This window comes from Panthera onca, chromosome A1 (assembly GCF_046562875.1).
Source record: "Panthera onca isolate mPanOnc1 chromosome A1, mPanOnc1 haplotype 2, whole genome shotgun sequence".
NCBI lineage: Eukaryota > Metazoa > Chordata > Mammalia > Carnivora > Felidae > Panthera > Panthera onca.
Window position 1 is genome coordinate 56341126 of NC_138339.1, and position 17826 is coordinate 56358951.

Below are 17826 nucleotides of genomic sequence, written 5' to 3' on the forward strand. Positions count from 1 at the left end.
AGACTTCCTCCTTTTTGGCATTTTCAAACTCCAGTTTTTGTGGCCACAGGAAAGCGAGAGTACCAAAAGTGCTGTTATGTTTCCTTCCTTCTTAGATGCAGTTTTCTCATTGGATTCTTAATCTCTTCCCCACTGACTTGGAAATTGACAAATAGCTTGAGGGGAAAAATAATGCTAAACTCTGCAATCCTTTATTGCTCTGGGATCTTGGCCCCTCCAGACATGGCCTCCTTGGTAAACTTGAAATGCAGTTTTATACCTGTATCCCTGTCAGATCACAGAAAGTCCTAAAGTGAAGGCACCGTCCCTCATCCCAGACAGCTTAAGGCTCAGCAAATAGCTCAATACAAAAACTGACAACGTTTGCTCATCTTGGAGCTTTTTCTTTTATTCGGAAAATTTGGCTCCTCAAGTCCTGGTTGCCTTGGATGTTCCCATGTTCTCAACAGCTTCTGTTAGCTTTTTTGTTTGGGGTTTGATTGTTGTTGTTTTTTAATTTGATGGAGCTTCTGAGATTGATCTAAGTTGAAAGATTTGGCTGACTGATGCTACTGTACACTATATTAAACATGTGTATGTGTTTAATGATATGCAAATATACAGTATGTGAAAATTAGATAATAAGGAAAATCTAAAATTTAATATGTATATAAGTAATTATAAAATTATAATATATAAATGCCTATTACCATTGATTTCTTCCTTTTTTCCAATATTTTATTCTTTTTATAAATTTTTTTAACGTTTATTTATTTTTGAGACAGAGACAGAGCATGAACAGGGGAGGGTCAGAGAGAGAGGGAGACACAGAATCCGAAACAGGCTCCAGGCTCTGAGCAGTCAGCACAGAGCCCAACGCGGGGCTCGAACTCACAGACCGTGAGATCATGACCTGAGCCGAAGTCGGACACTTAACCTACTGAGCCACCCAGGTGCCCTTCCAATATTTTATTAAGAAGTACTCAGGGGCGCCTGGGTGGCTCAGTCGGTTGAGCGTCCGACTTCAGCTCAGGTCACGATCTCGCGGTCCCTGAGTTCGAGCCCCGCGTAGGGCTCTGGGCTGATGGCTCAGAGCCTGGAGCCTGCTTCCGATTCTGTGTCTCCCTCTCTCTCTCTGCTCCTCCCCCATTCATGCTCTGTCTCCCTCTCTATCTCAAAAAATAAATAAAAACGTTAAAAAAAAAAGAAGTACTCAAACACATAACAAAGTTGGAGAAATTGACAGAATCTGTATGCCCACCTCCCAACTTAATATGATGGAAGTATAGTTGACATACAATATTATATTAGTATCATGTGTACAGCATGTTGATTCAAGATTTATATACGTTATGAAATGATCACTGCTGTAAGTCTACTTATTGCCACCATACAAAGTTACTACAATATTATTAACTATATTTCCTATGTTGTCCTTTACATCCATCGGACTTATTTATTTTATAACTGGAAGTTTGTACCTTTCAATTCCCTTAACCTATCTCGCCCATCCCCTGACCCCATCTCTTCTGGCAACCACCAGTTCTGTGTTTCATTTTGCTTGTTGGTTTGTTTGTTTTTTAAATTCCACACATAAGTGAAATCATACAGTGCTTGTCTTTCTCGGACCTATTTCATACAGCATTATACTTAGGTCCATCTGTGTTGTCACAAATGGCGAGATTTCATTCTTGTGGCAGCCATTCATTTTATGGCTGAGTCACAGACACACACACACACACACACACACACACACCATCTTCTCAAACTTTACCATTAATATTTAACTATAATCTTTAAGAAAAAAACATCAACACATTTGTACCTATGCATCCATATCTCCGTCCCTCTATTAGTTCATCCTATTTTGGGTGAATTTCACACTAAATTTCAGACATCAATACACTATGTACTAAATTGTTCAGCTGGCATATCATTAGAGTCCAAGATTTGTGTGCAATGTGTATTTTTTTAATTAAAATTTACATGCAATGAAACAAGTATTGATGTCTCATAAGTATGGATTCACTGAGTTTTGCTAAGTACAAATTAACTCTGTAACCCAAACCTCTGTCAAAGATTCAATAGAACGTTTGCATCCGTCAGTCTAGAAAGTGTCCTTATGTTTGATTTCTGTCAATTTCCATTTACACCCTCCAGAGACAAATATTGTTCGGGTTTATTTTTTCAATGAAGAACATTTTTTTCTTGTTCTGGAGTTTCATATAAATTGAAGCATGTATTATGTACTTTTATCTCATTTTAAATACATAAAAATGTATAATGTGTGTATATATGAATATCTATATCTAAATGTCCAAGTTGCTTGGTCTGTCTTCTTTTTATTGCCGGATAGTATTCTACTGTATAAATATGCAATAGGTTTCTTATAAACTTTCCAGTTGATGTATATCTAGGACATTTATAATACTTGGCTATCAGGGATCAACTATTTTGGACATTATTATAAAATTCATTTATGTACATACATAACATTTTTATTTGTCTTGGTTAAAACTAGAGATATTATTTAACATCCCTATTAACAAAACACTAGAGTTTTAGTTGTTGCACGTTCATGGCACATTTGTTGTATGTTACCTTTCAGTTTTAGCCATTCTAGTAGGTATGAAGTTTTATCTCTTTGTGATTGATATGTGCATTTCTCTAATGAATAACAACATTGACATTTTTTTTTCCTGTGCCTGTGGGCCATTCCTATATCTCCCTTTCTGAAAGGTCTGTTAAAATTTTTTGCTTATTTTAGGGAAGGAGGTTTCTTTTTTATTATTGTGTTATAAGTGTTTTATATATGTCATGCATGGCATGACATTTATATATATTTACATAATATATATATAATTTCTCCAAGTTTGTAGCTTATTAACTTTATTAACAATGTCTTTAGTGAAAGTGCAGCTTATTTAGTTTGTCTAACTTCTTTCCTATTAAATTTCTTGCCTTCTATAATCCATATAAAAACATTTGCCTACTCCAAATGATGAAGACATTTGTCTATGGTTTCTTGTAAAGGTTTACAGTTTACACTTTGTAATAAGATTGCTGATGAATCCTGAATTATTTTTGTGTACTGTAGGAGATAATGATATTTCTTTATTATGTCAATATTCAGTTTTTCCAGAACTATTTTTTGGAAAGAGTTTCTTTTCTGAAATGGAATGATTTAGTACCTTTCTTTAAAAAAATGACCATTTGTGTGCAACAATTTCTGGACTTTTTTTTTTTCCATTTATCTATTCAGCAGTATTTATTTCAGTATCATACTGTGTTGATTACTGTAGCTTTATTTTTAGTCTTGATGTCAAGTAGTGGAAGTCTTTCCACATTATTCGTTTATTTGAAGATAGTTTTAGATATTTTAGTCATTTGCAATGTCATATGGATTTAAGAATTAGCATGACAAGTTTTATAAAATAGGCTTTTGGGATCATGATTCAGATTGTTCTCATGGGTCAGTTTGGGGAAAAATACATGTCAACAATGTTGAGTTTTAAAACCCATGAATACAGTACACTGTCCCATTCATTTAGATTCTTCTTGATTTTCTCCCAGCAATGCTTTTTAATTTTCTGGGAAGAGATCTGTTAATTTATATTTAACCTAAATGTTTTACAATTTTTGGAAACTATTGTAAGATAAATCTTTAAACTTTGATTTACAAGTTATCTCTTGCTGGCATATTAGAAGACAATTGACTTTTTTAACCTTGGATCCTAAGATATTAATTTTAACAGTTGTTTTGTCAATACTTTAGGATTTTCTTTGTAAATGCTTATTTCATCAGCAAATAAAAACAGCTCGTTTCATTCTTTGGAATCTTGGTAACTTTTATGTTAATGCATTATATTTAGAGCTAAGATATCCAGGACAATGTTGTAAGAACTAGTGAGAGTGGGCATCCTTGCCCTTGACCCTGATTGCAGGGGTGTTGGCTATAGTTCTAAAGAAACAAATAGATGCTCTTTATCACATTGAGGAAGTTTCCTTCTATTAATAGTGGGTTAAGAGGTGTTGGTTGTTGTTGTTGTTAAGCGTAAATGTTGTTGTTAATCATAAATCTGAATTTTATCAATATATTTTATTTACCTATTGTGTTTTTAGTGCTTCATTCTGTTATATGGTAAATTACATTATTTTTCAATATTGAAGCTAGTTTGGCCTTCCTGATAAACTCTACCAGATCTTGCTGTATTACCCTAGTATATATTTATTGGTTTGACTTTCTAATAATGTGAAATAACTTGATCTATATTCATGAAAGACAGAGGGCTGTAATTGTCTTATTTTGTACTATTTTTGACAGATTTCGGTATTAAAATTACACTCTCCTCATAAATATGGTTGGGAAGTGTTCTTTCTCAAGTTTCAATAAGATTTTGTATAAAATAGATTTTATTTTTACCTTAAAATTTGGGCAGAATTCAATTCTGTACCTGGAATTTTCTTTGTGGATCTTTTAAAAAATATATACTGTAACAAATCCCATTTTTTTTACACTAAGTGATCTATCTTTTCCATTTAAATTTGTCTTATTTTTGTAATTTTTAAGGGATTATTTGCACATTATCTAGATTGTCAAATTTGTGGTAATGAAATTGTTCATAATTATTTCATCCATTTGATGTCTTTTGTCTATAATTTTACTAATGATAACATTTCTTTCATTCCTGATACTGATAATTGTGTGTTCTCTCACTCACTTATACTCTTTTATCCCCTTGATTAGTCTGGCTGAACTAATTAGTTGTGTTGTGATTCTTTTCAGAATTCTTTGCAAAAAATTACTTGTGGCATATAAAATTTTCTTTCTTTAGCTTATATCTTTATTATGTCTTTCCTTTGGCTTCTTGTAGTTTGCATTTCTTTGTTTTTTTCTAAATACTTAAAGTAAAACCATAGGTCATCGTTTAAAATATTTCTTATTTTCTAAAGTAAACTTTAAATGCTATAAATTTTCCTCAAAGCACTGCTTTACTGGCATCCTAAATTTTTATATGCTTTTATTATAAACAATAAAATACTTTCAGTTTAAAATACTTTATTTTTCATTATTATTATTTTTTATTATTTGACCCTTGATATTTAAGGAATGTGTTGTTTAGGGACACCCAGGTGGCTCAGTCAGTTAAGTAACTGGCTTTGGCTCAAGTCATGATCTCATAATCCATGGGTTAAAGCCCCATGTCAGGCTCTGTGCTGACAGCTCAGAGCCTGGAGCCTGCTTCACATTCTGCATCTACCTCTCTCTGCCCCAACCCTGCTCATGCGCTGTCTGTCTGTCTCTCTCTCAAAAATAAACATTAAAATTAAAAAAAAAAAAGTGTGTTGCTTAATATCGAAATAGGTGAGCATTCTTAAATATGCTGTTTTTAAAATTTAATTCCTTTGTAGTAGCAACATACTCTATATAGATGCAATTTTTAAAACTTAAATTTCTTGTATGAGACAACAGGTTTGACTATTTAGAGAATACACTACATACAGTTAAGAAATGTATTTTCTGCAGTTGGTGTATTTTATAAGTTGAAAAAAATATTAGCTGAATATGGTTGCTAGTACCGTTGAAATCGTCTCCATTTTTACTGTTTTTTGTTTGTTTTGTTTTTATGTTCTATTTAGTGCTGAGAATTCTGTTTAAATCTCTGGCTATATGTTTGGTATTATCTTTTCCTATTTTTAATTCAGTTAATTTGTATCTCACATATGTTGAATTTCCATCACTAGATGTGCCCATACTTAAAATTATTATATCATCTTCATGAATTAAATCTTTGATCATTTTTAAAAGTCTTTTCTACAGTAATATTTTTTGTCTGGAATTTTTTTTTCCTGCTTTTAATTTAGCCATTTAGTCTACTTGCTTACTCTTTGCATGATGTCTATTACCGTCTATTTGCTTTTAACCTTTTTATTTAAGTTATATTTGTAGATTTGTATTACACATGCATTATTTATAATGTACAACATACATTATATTATTGAGTCTTGTGTGTGTATTTTGACAATTTCTGACTTTTACTGACAGCATTTAGTTCATTAATATTTTATATAATTTTGTCATGATTGTTCTTTACTTTGTCCCTCTGATCTTTGATTGTTCCTCCTTTCTGCTTTTTAAAAGTATTAAAGTATATTTTAAGGAAAAAAATGGCAGCCCTCACACCATGGGGTTTGCTTTGTTTATCCAGAGCTTTAGTGTGGTGGTCTTGGCAGCCAGTCCTGTTGATTCAGTCCACAGTTGTAGTTCCAGTGAGGGTTAAGAAACATTTCACACCTCCTACTTATGAACCCAAATACAAATCAGAAATGGAGTTTATAAAACATGCCCGGAAAGCAGGACTGGTCACTCCTCCAGAATGTTTGGAGCATCCCCTATGCTTGGCCTGTACGGCTGGTATCTTTGACATCGTTGTTCCTCGAGAGAGTGATACTCACTTGTCCTCTCTTTCAAAGGAACGATTGGCACAGAGAAGTGAGAGATTGAAGAAGAGATTGGCATCAAAATTCTCAATATGGAGGATTAGAGAACGTAATCCTACTCCTGAAAAAGCTAGGGATATCTTTACTGAAGCTCACCTTTGTCTAAATAACTCAGACCATGACTGGCTTCATACCTTGGTGACTGAAAAAAAATTTTTTTCCGGACATGGTCTGGGACATCAAATATATGACTATCTGCTGGAGCTTCATAGGATCTTTAGATCCACACCTGGTGGTTCAACTTCACTGTTCAAGTCTATTGCACCAGAGCAACATGTATGGCCAACTCATCATCTGCATGCACACCCAGCATACTCTGGCCATTTATGACCATTTTGGTAGGTTGGTGTATGGACAGGAAGATGTGCTCAGGGATATCCTGGAGTGTGTTGGGTTTGAAAAGCCCCTGGTAAAGCCCTATGGAGCTGGAGAATGCATGGCAAGATCATCCCCCATGGGTACCCCCTAAGCAGCCTGCCCTTAAGGCAGTGATGATCCCTGGGCCTCAGCTAAAACCCTGGGAAGACTAGGAAGTGCCACAAGGAGAGGCCCATAAGCTTCAGCTATCCTGATGGCAAAAATGACTCTAGGGGTGACACATGGACAATGACGCAGCTGGAAGCTGTGGAGTCTGGGAGCTCTGAAGTCAGTCATCTCTCCATGATGTCATAGAAAGATCTACCTTTATCCGGTCCTGTCCTGCTTAGGTGTTTTTAGCTGTCTGCTTGGCAACCACAGCTGATGGCTGGGCCCACATGGGTGGCTGACAGGCACAGCCATGAGCCAATTCTTCTTCTTCCTTTTGAAATTGTATGTCTGACTTCTGAGTCTCAAGCAAAGTATGATGCAGATACTTTTTTTATCCGGCAGCAGAGACTGTTAGGAGAAAACTGGCAGAATTCTCTTTTTAATTAAAAGCCAGGGATAAGGGGTTTACATAAAACACTGTTAGGGTATTGGACAAACTGTGGTGGGCTCTGTACCTTTCCTGGGGTTTAAGTTGGAAGTAGATCAGCCTTCAGATGGCAGAAGTGGAAGATAGACTGAACTGTGAGTGATGTGACTTCCAGGAAATCCCGACTTGGGAAAAATAATTAGTGTTCATTGAAGAGGGTCCTTTCTTGTTTACTGACTCACATAATCAGCATTTATATCTCATAGAATATAAATTCAAGGAAATCCTTTATCTTTCAAAAATATTTAAAAAATAAAATTATTTATTTAAGTATATGTTAAGAATTCTATGTTAGTTAATATTTTGTTATCCATTTTGCATTGTCTCATGTGGTTGCTCTTGGGATTGCAGTGTACCTCCTTTCATAGTCGGTATGGAATTAATATTGTTTCATATAAAATAAGGTAATAGTACAGCTTTATAAGTCTAACTCCATTTCCTCCATGTTACAGTTGTTGTATGTATAGTATCTATATCTATATAAAAAACCATATATATAAATGTTTATTTTGAGAGGGGAGCATGTGCACACAGGCACAAGAGCAGGGGTGGGGCAGAGAGAGGTAGAGGAGTGAGTCAGCACGGAGCCTGATGTGGGGCTCGAACTTATGAACTGTGAGATCATGACCTGAGCCAAAGTCGGGTGCTTAACCAACTGAGCCACCCAGATGCCCCTATACTTTCTTTTAAAGCAATTAATAGGGGGAAGAAAAGTTTGTTTTGTTTTTTAACATTTGCCCAGATATTTACTATCTTTTGATCCTTTGTTCTTTGCTAAGGATCTATGTATCCATCTGTTAACTTTTTTTAAGGGGATTTATTTATTTTGAGAGAAGGAGAGAGAGTAAGAGGGGCAGGGAGGGAGACAGTCAGTGCATAGCCCAATGCAGTACTTGAACCCATGAACCATGAGATCATGACCTGAGCAGAAACCAGGAGTCAGATGCTTAAATGATTGAGCCACCCAGTCACCCCCTATCCATCTGTGTTCAACTTCTGTTAGCCAGAAAAACTGTCTTTGTCTTTCTTGTATTTGATATCTGCTGGCAATGAGTTCTGACAGCTTTTCTATTTTCTAATCTGAAAATGTATTTATTTATTATTCTTGATATGTGTGTTGGCTTAATATAGATGTCTAGATGGACAGATTTTTTCCTTTTAATATTTTAAATTTGTTTGACTGTCTTCTGATATCCACATTTTCTGATGAGAAGTTAGCAAAAATTCAAATTGTGTCCTAAAATTAAGATGTTACTTTTTCTCTAGCTGCTTTTAAGACTTTGTTTCTCTTTGGTTTTCAGCATTTTGATTTTGATGCATTTACAGTTTTTTTTTTTTTTAATTCCCATTTCTGCTTATAGTTTAAGGAGCTTCTCAAATCTATAAATTTATAACTTTCACCGATTAAAATATTTTTTTCTACTCAGTTCTATCCTGTTTTTCTGAGATTCCAATTACACATATTTTAAATGTTTTAAAACTTTTCTTCAGGTCTTAGTTGATTTTTTCCCCAATGATTTTTCTCTCTGTACTTCAAATTGAATAATTACTATCAATCTACACATTCATTGACTTTTCCTTTATTTCCTCTACTAGGCTGTTAAGCACATCCAGTAATGTTTAAATTTCAGTTGTTTCAGAATTTCCATTTTGTTATCTATCAGTTTTATTTCTTTTTTTAATGTTTATTATTGAGAGGGACAGAGTGTGAGTGGGGGAGGGGCAGAGAGAGTTGGAGATAGAGAATCTGAAGCAGGCTCTAGGTCTGACCTGTCAGCACCAGACTCCAGTGCAGGACTCAAACCACAAACCTCAAGATTATAATCTGAGCTCAAGCCTCATCATTTTTGTTTCTTTGCTGAAAATATTCTAACATTCGTTCTTTGCAGACATGTTATTCTTTACATTTTATAGTATAGTTATGGCTCTATTATTTGGAACATTGTCTTATCTCATGTGGCTTTTTGTTTGAGAATTATAAATGTCTTCCTGGTACTTCATATGTCATGCAATTTTGAATTGTACTCTAGAGGGGCTCCTGGGTACTCAGTTGGTTAAGTGTCCGACTCTTGCTTTCAGCTCAGGTCATGATCTCACGGTTTCATGGGTTCAAGCCCCGCATTGGGTTCTGTGCTGGCAGCATGGAGCCTGCTTGGGAATCTCTCTCCTTCTCTTCCTCTTCCCTTCTCTCTCCCTCCCTCCCTCCCTTTCTCATGCTGTCATTGTCTCTATCAAACACAGATAAATAAAACCCCTAAAAATTATATGAATTGTACTCGAGATATTTTCACTGTGATTTTTGATGATTTTGGATTCGTTTTTTTTTTTTTTTTTTAATGTTGATTTTTGTTTGGTTAGTAGGATGTTTTCTGGCCATCCAGAATCAGAATCTCTATTATTAGGTTTTAGTACTTAATTCTATAAGCATAATGTAAACATAAGTATATATGGGCATTTCTAACATACTCTGCTTTGTTAAAAACGTAACTGAATTTCTTATTGACCTGAATTTCTTTAAGAAATAAAAATTAATAAACTTTTGGCTAGATTGCTACTTGGAGCTTATACCCATAATGAAACTAATTCGTAATTTTTTTTTCCTTACTTAGTACTAATTTAACCAGATGATATGAGAAATTATTTTTGTGTCTACTTTTTGAAATGACTTAGTATCACTTAATCATGCATCTGAACATCAGCCAGTGGGACAGCCACATTGTTCAGGGCACTAATGTAAATGTAAGGCTAAATTATGCCTATAAACCTTCCCCAAGGAACCTTAAAGCTAGAGAAAATAAATGAAAGATATAATATATAAACACCTATCATTTCCCATGTTATAATGGCAGGAGAAATAGATACATCAGATGTTAGAAAGGTTAGATAAAAGGAACATCATAATCAAGAAAAGTTTTAGTACATAACATTTCATTAGAATTGAGTCTTGACGAGTATTTACTATTTTACACAAAGTATAGTAATGTTGAATACATTTAAGAAAGAATTGGTGTTGACTGATAGGTAGAGAAACATGTAGAATATTCAAGGAAGAGAAATTAAATATATTTTTTTAGAGCTTAAATTTTGGTATGAAGGTAGTAAATGCTGGAAGTGTCTGTAAAGGACTGAAATTACAGGATCATTGTACACTTGGATAGTCTATATATTAATATCTGTGATTTAGGAATATTGACTAGTCTACAAAATTCCAAGTGATTGGAGCAGCAAGTTGAAAGAAAAAAGAAAAGTTAGGAGGCAGTTGAAATAATTGTAACATTAAGAAACCAAGGTTGAGGGTTTCCACTAGAATACTACTTTGGGAATAAAAAGGAAGGAAGAATGCTGAAGTATACCAGCAGCAGCTAGAGAATTTCATAACTGAATAGGCTGATACATAGGGAACAAGAGGATAATACCGTAAGAAATGCCTTAGTTTGAAAGGAAAAAAAAAAAACAGTATGAGTTGAGTTTAACAAGTGTTGAATATGCAATAATAGGAAAACTTAATGAGTAAATAGTTGAAAATAAAAAAATGGAGCTGAGAATAAGTATCATGGCTGGAGGGTGCCTCGGTGGCTTAGTCACTTAAGCGTCTGACTTCAGCTCAGGTCATGATCTCGCAGTTTGTGGGTTCCAGTGCTGCATTGGGCTCTGGGCTAACAGCTCAGAGCCTGGAGCCTGCTTCAGATTTTGTGCCACCCCCTGTCCCCGGTCTCTCTCTGCCCCTTCCCCACTCATGCTCTGTCTCCATCTCTCTCTCAAAAATGAATAAACATTAAAAAAAAAAAACTTTAAAAGTATCATGGCTGGAAATACCTATTTAGAATCACCTGGTTAATTATAATTAATAATAATTAGAGCTAATATAAAAATACTGTAGGCCAGGCGCTCTGCCAAGTGATTTTCCCAAATAACCTCATTTACTCATCAGAAAAATCTATGTATATACTATTTTTTCCCATATTATACATAAAGAGTCTTAGTTTCAGATGAGTTTCTTTTTCCAAGGTCACACAAATAATCAGTGGCAGATCTAAGATTTAATCTCAGGAAGTCCAACTTCTTTTATTAACATCTGTTCTCTATTGAGTCAGAAATCAAACTTGATGTTATGATCCTTTGAAATTGTTGAGGGATGTGGAGTAAGGAAATAAATAAGGAGGACAACAAAGACATGAATTTGGAGAGGCATGTAGCAAGGATTTAAGGAATGGAAATGAGCTGTAAGCAGCAGGATGAGATTTAGCATAATCCAAATCATGGTGGCATGAACCTGCATGGACTTAATTTGAGGGAGGGGCATTATTCTCTGCCCAGGTTTTCCTTAGGCACATATGCTAACTATTTTATCTGCTTCTTCATCCTGGCCTTGTCCTCAAAGTTCTTCACTGTCACCCTACTTTTGATGACCTCTTGGGCTTGTCCTTTCTATGGTCACACCTTCCACTACAACAAAAATGCTGCTCTCCTTCCCAGATCTTTCATGCATCACATACAACATAACCAAGGATAGACTATCACTTTAAATAAAATTTTAGAGAAATAATTAAGAGGAAGGTGCACTTCAGGAACTAGGTTTAGGTCTATGACAGGTTCCCTTATTCCACCAGTTATGAGCCTTGTTTCTGAACTGCTTCTTCATGGCCAGGGACAGCTCTTCCCCACCAATAAAATCTGCCAGGTACCTCTGTTTCTCTGCAACTGGACTGAATTGATTCTCAGCATTAAAGAAAAGTGATGCTTTGGGTTTTTATTGGTTTGGTTTTGGATTTACTTTTTGTTGTTGGTTCACTGTTCACTCAAATGATATGCATCTTTCCTTGTAGAATTCTTAAGCATAGTCCCAGGATTAATTTACTCCACAATAAAGTTTGGATATTTTATCCTTTCTCTTACTGTGAGAATAGAAAACTCTGCAGAAAGAACTAGACACTAACTAAGCAGTTAAATAATCAGGATAATGTACCCCTTCACTTTCTTTCAAATGCTGAACCTATTGAGAAGAGAGAGACTGACAAAAACAGACAAGCACAGACTGTGTTGGTTTAATTCCAAATAAGTGATTAAGCGATAACCAGGGAAGTGCCTAAAACCAACTCTATGGAAGAACCCGTACTGAATTTGAAAAATCATTTTATATTTTACTTTATTTATTTTATTTTATTTTATTTTATTTTATTTTATTTTATTTTATTTTATTTATTATTTTATTTTTAACAAATGTCCTTCTTGTCACTTATTGTATATACTTTACAATAAATCTCAGTTATCAGTGGTACTCATAAAGAAGTGACATAAAGGATGAATTCATTTATGAATGAAGTGATCAAGAAGGACTATCTCCTGACTCTGGCTATCTTCATGACCATGTTTGGTTTTTGCCAAAGTGGTTTCTGACTATCGGTTGCTAAATATATCCATGGAGCTTCAGGAATTTTTGAAAGGAAATGTCAGATAATTAATGCCAAGTCCCGGATATTAACTAGCTAGATCTGAAGAACAGGGACCTTTTCTTATAATAGTCATCAGATACAATAGGTGGCATTTTAAATATTTAATAAAATATGAATAATAAATAACACTGTAAATAAAAGGTCAGGAGCTGGCCTAACACTAGGGAACTCTAGCACTCGAGGGGACCAAACACTGGAGTATTTATTCGAGGCAACTGCCCTCTGTGTTCTCCAAGGGATGGTCTGACTGACCCAAAGGTCTTTTCCATTTTGGGTTAATATAGTTTTATGAAAAATATACTTCTAAGATGTTTGTACTCAGGAAACACTCAAGAGGCCCCCAGTCTTTATTAAATGAGAAAAATATTAAATTGTTTAATCTCCAGGGTCATATTTATGTTTACATTTCAAACTAAAATATACAGGTCTCAAGCTGTGCTGCATCTAGTACTTTGATTTTGTTTGTTGACTGGGTGAAATATTGTATCATTTACATCTTTTCAATAGAGGAGACTGACTTGTTTAGTCCCTCTAGTATTTACTATTCTAGTCTCAGATTGAAGTAACCCTAGATGAAATGGACTCAGGAAAGAAAGGGGTGAGCAGAATTTATATAACACAGTAGCCAAGAAAGCTACTGGAAACATAAATGGCTCTAATGTTGAGGTTGAAAAATTAACACCCATTAACTTGCTGATAATTACCAGAGAGTCCAAATTTAAGAGTTGATTCTGTATTCCTTTTTCCCACAATTGATGTGGTTTTGCGTCCATTGCTTGTTTGGCACAGTTGCCAGTATAAAACAAACCCTAGACTACCAAGGAAAAAATTTTCTTTTTAGCTTTCTGCTCACTTCATGTCGAAATTTCTCATTGTGGGTTCATTTCACCTTTGGGCTTTGCTCACCTATTATGTGCAATAAAATGTATGTAGGTTTTGCTTAACAACTGATTTATTTCTTAAATGTTGGAGCAAGACATGAAGCTGCACTTAGGCTCTGCAAAACAGAATCCTCACTACATTGCACAGACTGTGGAAAATAGTTTACTTAGCACAAGATGGCTAGCAATTAATGCCCAATCAGAGAACTTCTAATGAATTTTACCCACCCATCTTAAACTAAGCTCAATCAAATGCCAAATGTGTTATTAAAACCAGTATCTTCAATAAACCTCATACACTGAATACTCAGGTTTCATGTCAACTTAGTAAAGAATACTGAGAGTTGAGCTGTATACTTGGTGTAAATAAAATATACAACAAAGAAGTTGAAAAACCCAGATATTTTTTTTTCTTTTCTTTGACTTTTATCTATTATTTATTCTGAATTGTATTTTATAGCAAAATGTTTGAGGAATCTGAAGCACAAACAACATATGGGAGACTAAATATTTTGTAGGCTTAATGATGTCTTAGTATTTTGCTTTGTATGAAATTCTAATCACCGGATATGTTTATCACTGCAGATGGGATATGCAGGCTCCTCATACCTCAAGGGATTACAGAATCCAAACATCTGTAACAGGGGAAGAAAAAAAATCCACCACAATGTACAAAATTTAAAAGAATGAATTAATGAGAATAATGAATGGAAATAAAAGTTTATTATTAACACCATCTTGTATTTATAATTACCAATGAGCTCTGTGTGCCTTGGAGACCTTGAGTCTATCCTTTAAATATATAATGAGATATTAAAACACAATCTAGATATAAGGAAATAGGCAATAATCTTCATTCCACTTTTAGTTGGGTGGTTTGGAGCTAAGATGAAGACTTGCCATAATTAATGCAGTCCACATATTAGGCTGTTTATACAATTGAAACACCTGGTTCATAATTTGCTGTTCCACTAAATTCAACCAGATATTTTCTAAACATATTAAAACCCTATTAATTGGAAAACATATAGAAAAGGGTTGTTTAGGTTATGTAAATTTACTGGTTTAACTGAAAGGAGAGATGATGAATCTGAAATGTATATTGACTTTAGAATATATATTGCCATTTAGTTGTTTGGAAAAGACTTTACGTATTACTTCTGTTCTCGTGAGTTGTGTCTTTTTGATAAAGCCAAGTGCAGGGGAATAATAGATTAGCATTTGTTTCTGATGACTGATTTGCTGATTTATTCATCATTTTAATTTTTAAAAAGTCTTCTGAGGGTCTCTGGTAGGAGATGGGGCAAACTGAAAATAATCTGTCAATTGTAGACGGTAGATGCATAAACCATGGTCACTCCCAGATCAGGCTTTGCATTGACATAACATCTAGTATATATGGAATGACTTATAAATGAACTTTATAAAGCTGTAATGGCCTGGCTTAGGCAAATTTTGAGTATTGCCTTTGAAAATAATACCTTCAATGAAAGAGGGCTTAGGAAGAGAAAGCAATGCTTCTTTAATAGCATTGTGAAAAGAGTAGTAAAAGCATGAGTACTGAGGCTGGACTCCGTGAGTTCCAATCCTGAAACTGCCAATTAATAGCTCTGTGAGTTGGAGCAAATCAACACTTAGTGACTTATTTTCAATATCTATAGAATGCATCAAATAATAGAATTGGCCTTAACTATATGGATTTTTATAACTTCTGTATCATAAAGCATGGTCTGACACATCATAAAGGCTATTTAAGTTTTATCTATTTTCAATTATTTTGGTTTTGGAATTATAGGTTGTATAAAGCATAACATATATGAAGTAAATTGTTTAATCATAATAAACTATACAATTTGATAACACTGATGATAATTTCTTTTTGTCAGTATTGTGTATCACAGTCTTTGGTTCCTATAAGTTACAGACAAAAGGGGGAAAGGAGTCCTTGATAGAGAAGAATCTCTTTCTATACTGGTAAATAGAGAAACTGTTTAAAATTGGTAAATAGAAAAACTAGTTAACTGTACCCTAACCAGCAGTAGTCAATGGCTTCTTTGATGGGCAGTCCATATTCTGGAACATTCCAAATGCTAGTTCTATTGTCCAAAAGTCAGTATGTGTTGAATACACACACACACACACACACACACACACAACATCTAATTTTGGAATGGTTACTCTCCCACTGTCCATATTCTGATATCCTCTGACTTAATTGGGTTTCAGTGAAATGTGTATCCTAAATGTGTTAATGGTATAGAGAATTTTATTTTTCATCCCACAAAGATTGTCCTAAGGTTCATTGTAGAAAACCAAAAATACCATAATGGTTCAGATATATGGTCTATCTGGCATAATCTTTTTTCTTTCAGTAACAAGAAGAAATATTCATATAGAAAACTCTGGTTATTTACAGAAATTATTTTAAAGAGTAGATTCACTGATTTTTTTCTGATATCTATTTATAGCCATCCAGTTCAAATGTTCTATTCTTTACCACTAAAACAAAATACTATGAAGAAAATATCAACAGGGCAAGATGTGACAACTCTTTAGAAATATGACATCATTTATATTTTGTAAAAAAAAAAGTTTACATGAATGAATTATAAGGAGACATTTATAAATATTACACATTTTTGGTTGCTCAGCTCCTTTAAATTAACCAATAACATCTAATTACTCTTTCAAAATCATGTGTAGGAAAGGAGAAAAAAAAAGATCTTAAAACACTGAAGAAAGGTAGGAATTGTGGAAGATAGCTATGCTTACCATCATACCACCAAGTCTAAAAGTAGAAATTTTGGAGATCAGATTCACATGGTTTGGAATGGATAAAGAAGGCCTAGCTTTTCTTTTAAAAATCAATTGCATGTCCGTGAATTTAGTCTGCAGTATAGTAAATGGACATGTTAATAAAAATTACATTTAGCATAAAGAGACATATGTAACACTGTATGCACACAAGTCAGTAGTGCTTTCTGTGTATAAGGTGGTAACACCTTAGTGAACTATTTTTTTTTTTTTTTTTATTGTTGACTGGATTGCTCATACTATTGAAAGGGACCAGAGGGCTACAGATGACCAGCCACATTATTTCAACATTTTAAACACACATAGATCATTGTATTACTTATAGCTAGCTAATGACTTGGTACCGTGAGAACTTTCCCAGGTGAAGTCCTTAATTGAGGTATTTCATGAAGGGCAAATAATTATATACAATTGATTGAAGTAAACAATTGTTTTTTTTTTTTTACTTTTATCTCTGAAGTAATTTTTTTTCCATTTTCATCATCATTTTGTTTTACATGTGATTATCATATTATCTTTGGGTTATCTGGGTTTCTAATTTGTAATAATGCTAATATTAGAGAGTTAAAAACCTGCAAATTTGAGAAATACATTTTCATATATTTTCAAAGCAGTTTTTTTCACATAGTTTAAAGTACTACAATGAGAGAGAGAAATAACAGAATCGAATGATTAATAGTGATATTTGGGGTTTGTGTTAAAGAAAACATGCAAATTATATTTAATTTCAAAAGCTCTTAGATTTTGGGGGGGCATTATAGAGGAAGTCCTTTATTTCCATTTCTTGGGGAGAAATATTTTTCTTAAAGAGTGATCCTCGGTATCCAAGTATTTATTAAATTAGAGAGGGGGTCAACAAAAAAAACTCACCCTGCTCACTGTTTCTGTAAATAAAGTTTTATTTGACTGTAGGCATGTCATTCTTTTATCTATTGTCTTTACTGCTTTGATGCTACCGTGACTAAGCTTAGCTGCGACAGAAACAAAAAAAAAATATTTATTCCTGGGCTCTGTATAGAATAACTTTGCTGTCTCCTGAATTGGAGGCTCAAATTCCGTCATAATATGAATCAAGTTTACTAAAACATGACTACTTAACAAAATTTATTTCTATTTAATCATATCTTCTCACAGAACAATACTATTGATTGCCTGAACAGTTTAGATCTCTCTCTGATTTTTAGTTTTGAAATATGGCAATGTTATATAGATACAGAGCAGCAGGGTTGCAAACTTACATAGT

At 34.0% G+C, this 17826-nt stretch overlaps 1 long non-coding RNA gene and 1 pseudogene across 1 annotated transcript; both read left to right on the forward strand.

Moving 5' to 3' along the window:
* The first annotated feature begins 6147 nt into the window (after positions 1-6147).
* Positions 6148-7052, forward strand: LOC132680958 (large ribosomal subunit protein mL45 pseudogene; annotated as a pseudogene).
* Positions 7053-7204: 152 nt separating this feature from the next.
* LOC132680959 (uncharacterized) lies at positions 7205-14505 on the forward strand. Its single transcript, XR_009610778.1, has 2 exons — positions 7205-7290; positions 14355-14505. It is a non-coding gene; the product is annotated as an uncharacterized LOC132680959 (long non-coding RNA).
* The last annotated feature ends 3321 nt before the right edge of the window (positions 14506-17826 follow it).